This window comes from Eleutherodactylus coqui, unplaced genomic scaffold (assembly GCF_035609145.1).
Source record: "Eleutherodactylus coqui strain aEleCoq1 unplaced genomic scaffold, aEleCoq1.hap1 HAP1_SCAFFOLD_30, whole genome shotgun sequence".
Lineage (NCBI taxonomy): Eukaryota > Metazoa > Chordata > Amphibia > Anura > Eleutherodactylidae > Eleutherodactylus > Eleutherodactylus coqui.
Genome location: NW_027102247.1, coordinates 1,559,263 through 1,566,241, shown reverse-complemented (window position 1 = coordinate 1,566,241; position 6,979 = coordinate 1,559,263). Strand labels below are relative to the sequence as shown.

At 52.3% G+C, this 6,979-nt stretch overlaps 1 long non-coding RNA gene across 1 annotated transcript; it reads right to left on the bottom strand.

The window, feature by feature from the left end:
- Positions 1-1,898: 1,898 nt before the first annotated feature.
- LOC136601080 (uncharacterized) lies at positions 1,899-6,007 on the bottom strand. The gene is made up of 3 exons (XR_010789295.1): positions 5,807-6,007; positions 3,092-3,166; positions 1,899-2,119 (listed from the first exon to the last, which is right to left on the bottom strand). It is a non-coding gene; the product is annotated as an uncharacterized lncRNA (long non-coding RNA).
- Between the last annotated feature and the right edge of the window lie 972 nt (positions 6,008-6,979).

The following is a 6,979-nucleotide window of genomic DNA, read 5'->3' as shown; positions in this document are numbered from 1 at the left end:
GATGAAACTTTAACTTTTTAAACTTTTAACTTTTTTTTTTTTTTTACTTTTTAACTTTATATGATCACCGTTATCCCAGTCATATCTCCCTGCACTCGGCTATCTGTGACAGCCGGGTGCAGGGAGATTTTGAATTTGCCGGGCTCGCCGGCTTCTGCGCATGCGCGCCACATTATTTAGATCCCACATTTTCAGGAATTAATGCAATTTAGATTTTTTTTTTTTTAATGTGTTCGGGTAATGTGCTATTCTAAAATTTTTTCCCCCAAAATCATTTTCATGTGCACTGACACCCCAAAATGGATACCCCTGTTTGTATTGTTTTCAGAAATGTACCCATTGTGGCCCTAATGTTATGTTAGTATGCACAAATGGGACCCAAAATGTAATCAGTACTATGTGGCTTTCTGAACAGACTGTTATGATCGTGTGGGCAGATTTAGCAGACTGCCAACACCATCGTGACCAAAGGACTAGTAGTCTAGTAGTATACATGCACACAGGAAATTCACATGGAATCCATGCCACTGACCCTGTGCTAAAAGGGGGGGGGGGGGGGGTCGACAGTGGCCCAACCTAAGCGTAGACATCGCCCAAATAAGAGGGTGGCCCAGCGGTCTTCGGAACTGGGCCATAGCTGATCCTAGGAGCCACAGAACAGGACACACGCATGGCATATAACAGACGGAACAGAATACACAGAGATAGAAAACACTGCATACAGAAGCCAAAAATGCAACCACTACTAACAGATAGGCTGATTATAAAGAACAGGTATTACTTGACATTTTAGACAAAACGTGAAGCTAGCGGGCGAACTTCTAAGCTCCTGGTTATACCGCTATTCCCTACACTAACCATGAGTCCAGGAGACCCGGACAACGATCACACAGGAGATCTCTAATAAATCTCTAAACCGCTATAAGCTACATGACTAGGTACAACGGAGTCGTCGCTGTGACCACTTACCCCCCCCCATTACCCCTTTTAACCTAGCTTATCTAAAATAAACACCGACAACTTCTTTTTGGATTAAATTTGGCCACAGCAGCCAATTTTATTATAACATACAACAATAAATCCTGAATAACACTTTTTTAACCCTGATCCTAACTACTATGGAGAGATCCTTGGAGTTCCCCACAAAATTATCTGTCGCCTCACCCAAAAAACAAGGAAGATAGGTGTAACTGTCTCCCGTCTCCTAAAAATCCTGACTCGGGAAACCCTATCTTCCAAACTACGCCTCCCGTCTCCAATCACCTGACTCAGGAGACTCGCCATTTACCTCGAGTCACCAACCTCCCGACCCCGAGGCTATCTAGCCATACCCCGGCTATTAACAACCACAACTTTAGCAGGTAACCCCCTGCCAAACAAGAGGCGACAGACCCACCTACAATTTAAAACTAACCAGAGGGGGGAGGAGGTAACTCTACTAACCCCTGCCTCCCCCCTTACCCCCTCTTATATTGACTCCAAGGACCCCTCCCTAACCGCCACAGCCAGCACGGCTTGAAACCTCAAGCCTGCGCCGCCCTCCACAACAACAAGGCGCGCTCCACTCCCTCCTGAACTGCCTCTAACCACAAGTCCAAACCTATCTCATTTAAATGCACCCCATCTTGTCTCCAATAATTCCCCCTGCCAGACTCTAGGTCTATGTGTCGCACCGCGACCCCCCCATTCCTTCCCACAAAGCGAGATACTTCCCTATTAAGCTTTATTCTCGCTTTGTCTAATCCTCTTGCAGTCCGCACAAACTTCCATACCTGCCTAGGCACGATCTCTGACCAGACCACCACCATCTTCTTATGCGCCGCTAACAATCTCAGGATATCATACCTGATATCCCTCGATAGATCCCTGAAGGGCCTTTTCCCCAAATCATTCCCCCCTGCATGTATAACAACTATGTCCGGGGCCCTGTCTAAACCCACCATCCTCTCAAACTCCTCCAACACTTTGCACCACGACATCCCTCTAACTCCCATCCATCTCAGGACCGCCTCTGACCTAGGAAACCTCAACTGTCTCCCGTCCTGCCTCACACTAGCCCTCTCCGCCCCCCAATAAACATATGAGTGGCCCATAATCCACACAAGCGCCGATTGTGGACCTGAAACAAAAAGGAGAAAACAAAATTGACCAACACCCCTTGATTATCATTATACCCCCTACCCCCCTAACACTGTTACAGCAACTGGGGACGAACATACAATTTATATCTCCCAGATTGCCACCTACCGATTTTTCTAATCGACTCGCCCGACAAACCTTGCACCTGTGCCTCTGTAGCCGCCCCCACCCTAAACGAGTGTGTCCCAAATTGCGACTCATCTAAACCGAGCTCCCTCAGCGCCTTCCTAAAGATCGCTGTAAACTGGAAGCGTGACAAAAACTGGCCCCCCTCATGCTGCAATAAAGGGCCTAATCTCTTACCCGCTACCTCAGTATAGCTAACCCATGCCGACACGGGGCACATTATTGACCCGTGAACCCTACCCAATCTAATCAAATGTCCCCGCCCAGCCTGATCTGTTTTTGATCGGCGTATGACCAACTCTAAATGGTCATCAACTTTTCTAACATCCCCCCCCCTGTAAACCTCCCCCAACTGATTTACTAGGGGACACCAACTCCCCAACCCTAAATGCCCCAAAAAATGCCAGTGAAAACGCTAACCTGAATAACGATCTTTCGAACAACGTATCGCAGAGGCCTTCCAGTACCCCCCCTAACTTTTCTAACAACTCAAACGAAACTGGTCTACGTAAGTCCACACTGCCTTTACCTTTTCTAAAACCCTTCAACGCTTGTCTCACTAGGAAATTCTTCGTTATATCCCCCACCCCCCTTAACTTACACCCAAATGCTACCCCTGCCATGAACCTGTTCGCTCGTGACACCGAAACATTATCCTGCTCTGCCTTACCCAACCAACTTAACAGCGCCCCCACTCTATCTTCCTCCGCCTCTCCTATCCCAAGCTGACCTACCCAGCCTTCCCACTCCTGCCACGCTGCTATATACGCAGCTCTAGTACCCTGAGCCAGTGACCTCTCGATTAGATGCCCCACTGCTCTCTTACCACACTCCAAAGATGAGACGGGCACGTCCTCCCTCGGTCCTCCGCCTGAGGGGCCAGGGTCCTGAATCGCTCCCACTGAAACCGAGAAAGAGCATCCGCGATTGAATTCTCAATCCCCGGCACGTGCACCGCCACTATCCAAATATTCATCTTCAATGTTTCCAATACCAGGTGGCGCAACAAATTCACCACCGGGGGTGATGAGGCGGTCAAAGCATTGATCACCTGCACCACCCCCATATTGTCGCAATGGAACCTCACCTTGTTCTGAAGGCGATCGCCCCAAAGCGCCACGGCCACCACTATTGGAAACAGTTCCAACAATACCAGATTCTTCGTCAAACCTTCCTCCCGCCATCTGACCGGCCATTCCCCAACACACCATTGCCCCTGGCAAAATGCCCCAAATCCCGCACTCCCTGCCGCGTCTGTAAACAACTCGTAGTCCACATTCTCACTCACTTCCGAGATTATCATGGACCTCCCATTGTATTTGTTTAAAAAGGAAGCCCAGACTGCTAGGTCCCCTTTTAAACTCCTCCCCACTCTGATGTAGTGATGCGGTGCTCGAATTCCCGCCGTGGCCGACGCCATTCTTCGACAAAATATTCGCCCCATAGGCATTATTCTGCAAGCGAAATTCAACTTGCCCAATAATGACTGAAGCCCCTTCAGCGTGACTTTCTTGACTTTCCGTGTCTTTTCTACCTCGCATTTTAAATCCCGCAACTTATCTTCCGGCAATTGACATACCATCGCCTCCGTATCAATCCAGATGCCCAAAAACTGAAGAGAAGTTGCAGGGCCCTCTGTCTTGTCGGGAGCCAAAGGCACCCCGAACCGATCCGCCACCCACTGTAACGTTCCCAGCAGAGTCGCACACATCGGCGATTCCGCTGGGCCAATACACAAAAAATCGTCAAGGTAGTGAATTACTGACTGCTGCTTTGCAGTGTCTTTCACTACCCATTCCAAGAAAGTGCTGAAGGCTTCGAAGTATGCACATGAGATTGAACATCCCATGGGCAGACACCGATCGGCGAAATACTTACCTCCCCAAAAACAACCAAGTAAGCGAATACTATCTGGAGAAACCGGCAAAAGGCGGAACGCCGACTCAATGTCGGCTTTCGCTAACAGCGCCCCCCTCCCATACCTTCTTACCCATTTTAGTGCCGCATCAAAAGATGTATAAACCACCGAACAGAGCTCAGGGTCTATACCATCGTTCACTGATGCCCCTTTCGGATAAGAAAGATGGTGTATTAACCGAAACTTATTCGGTTCCCTCTTAGGTACTACTCCCAGGGGAGACACTACGAAGTTCCGGAGGGGAGGCTCCTGAAAGGGGCCTGCCATCCGCCCTAAGCTAATTTCTTTTGCCAGTTTCTCCGAAACCACTTCCGGATTCCTCATGGCCGAGAGTAGGTTTTTTGTTGATAACGGAATCTCATGTTTTGGGGGAGGGATGTGAAACCCCCCCCGAAAACCTTCTTCCAACAATTTCGCCTTTTCCCTGTCAGGATACCTATTTAGAAACCTGACCATCTCTTCCAGCCTCACCGGCGTCCTCCCTTTTTCCACCCCCTCCTGCGGCCTTTCCTTTTCCTTTCTTAAAGCATTTTGATGCTCCATGTGACCCGCCATTGCAGTGTGAGCAGACATGCTTAAATCTGCAGCCTGCTCCGAATTTGCATTGGCCCTCATTAAATTGCCAACACAAACCGACTCTATTACCCCCTGACTGACCCCCCTGGTTTCCCCCCTGTGAGGTTGAAGCCAGGCCTGATGGCCCGGCTCCCCCGTGAAAAGGCTGCCCAAATCGACTAGGTGCCATGACCCGAAGCCACAGACCAATATCTTTTTGGTCCCAACGGATTGACGGCCTCACCGCCTTACGTTGCCTAAACTGTTCGTCGTACCTTAACCAGGTTTGACCCCCGTAAACCCGATACGCCTCGCCTATCGAATCTAGATAACAGAAGAGGCCGGAACAGTTCTCCGGCGCCTTCTCCCCAATTACGCTGGCCAATATAGCGAACGCCTGCAACCAATTATTAAATGTTTGAGGAATTAAACGCCATCTGCGTTTTTCTTCCTCCTCCTTCTTGTATTCGGTCCTTTTGCCTTTGTCCAAATTAAATTTCTCCAAAGGCAAGAGGGAGAATATCTCTACAAATTCGTCCCGCCATATCTTCTCCCTCGTTTCCTTCTTAAGATGTGCTCCTAACGGGCCCTCGAAACACACGTATACCTCCCCTTTTGCCCTATCGTCCAACCGCACTGCTTCCCCGTCCCTTTCCGTTTGTACGGCAACCGTCACCCCTGACGCCGTTTCATCTGCCCCCCCCGAGCTGACCCCTAGAGTACTTACCCTACTGGAAGGGGTTGCCATTGAAGTACTCCATGCAGCCACCGGCGATGGCCCCACGTCCGGCCCTCCCGTTCCCCCTGCCTGGACTCCCCCAGTCGCCCCAGCGGGGAAGCCCTCCCCGCCAGACGACACACTACCCGGCGTGTTAAACGCCGTTCCAGGCAAACCGACCGACCCCATTTCCTGCCTCCGCAGGAATTCCCACATACAACCCATAAGTGCCCTCAAATCGTTATCCCCCCCATGCGCACCAGCAAAACTGACCGCACCACTACCTATACCCCCCCCTACAGGCACAGATCTAGCAATAACATTTACAGTGTTTTGTGTGGTAGACTCACCGGGCTGCGCAGGTGCTGTGGGCCCACCAGCCGCCGCTCCGTCTTCCTGGCGTCTCATCCTGGGATCCGTCCATGTCCCGCCCGATCCGTCTGATTCCTCCGCCGACTGCCGCCTCTCCGCTGCGCGCGCAGCCGCCCCGCTGGAACTCAAAAAACCGGCATTAATAAAATCCTCCGGACCAGCCTGCTGCTGTCCCCTTCTTCCGCCGAACACCTGCTCCAGCTCCCCTCCCCTGGTCCCCCGGCTAACCCTCCCGCTGGGTCCACACTGCTCCCCTCCAGCAGCTCTGGACCCTCTGCTCTGTCCTGACACGGATCCTCTCGCCGAACTGGGACAAGGGCGCTCCTCTCTGCTACCCTCACCGCTGGAGCGCCCCCCCCCCTCTAACTGCTCCTGGAGCCGACTGTGCAGTCGCAGGTCCCGGCCCCCTCGCAGCCCGGGTACCTGCGCTGCACGCAGCACCACGCCGCCGATTAGGATTCCTCCCAGCCCTGGCCCCCCCCCCTGCCGCTGCGGGGGCTGGCCCGGCTGGAGGTTCCACAGATGGGCTCCCTGTGCGGCGCCGGCGCACAGGCGCGTGCTCGGGGCTAAGCCTCTCCGGCGCACGCGCCCGACGCGGCCTCCTCTCCCTCTCTGGAACTGCCGCCGCTCCCCCCTCTCCCTCACTTGCCAGTCTTTCGAGCCACCCGATTCCTCGCTCAGCTGCCGCTGCCCGGATCCTCTCCATCAGCGCTTCCATCTCTTCAGGCTCTTCTTGAACTGCAGTACCTCCGATCTCCACCGGGGGCAATCTTCCTGCTCAGGTCCTGTCACCAACGGTGTTTTGTGCTCCGGTCTTCTGAACAGCGATCTTCCTGCTCCGGTCTTCTCACTAACTGTCTTCTTGCTCCGATCTCCTCACCAGCGGTCTTCCTGCTCTGGTCTTCTCACCAGCGGTCTTCTTGCTCCGATCTTCTCACCAGCGGTCTTCCTGCTCCGGTCTTCAGGTAGGTCTTCTAATTTCTTCTGTCTTCACCCGATCGTCCTCTGCTTCAGGTCCTCCCGATCCTCCTCAGCTGCCACGCTTAAATTCTTATCCTGCTGTCTTTTTTTCTTCGGTCTTCACTCTTCTCCCCGTCCAGGTTCCAGGTCCTTCTTCTTCCTCTGCTGCTCCCGGAATGACTCCTCCCCCT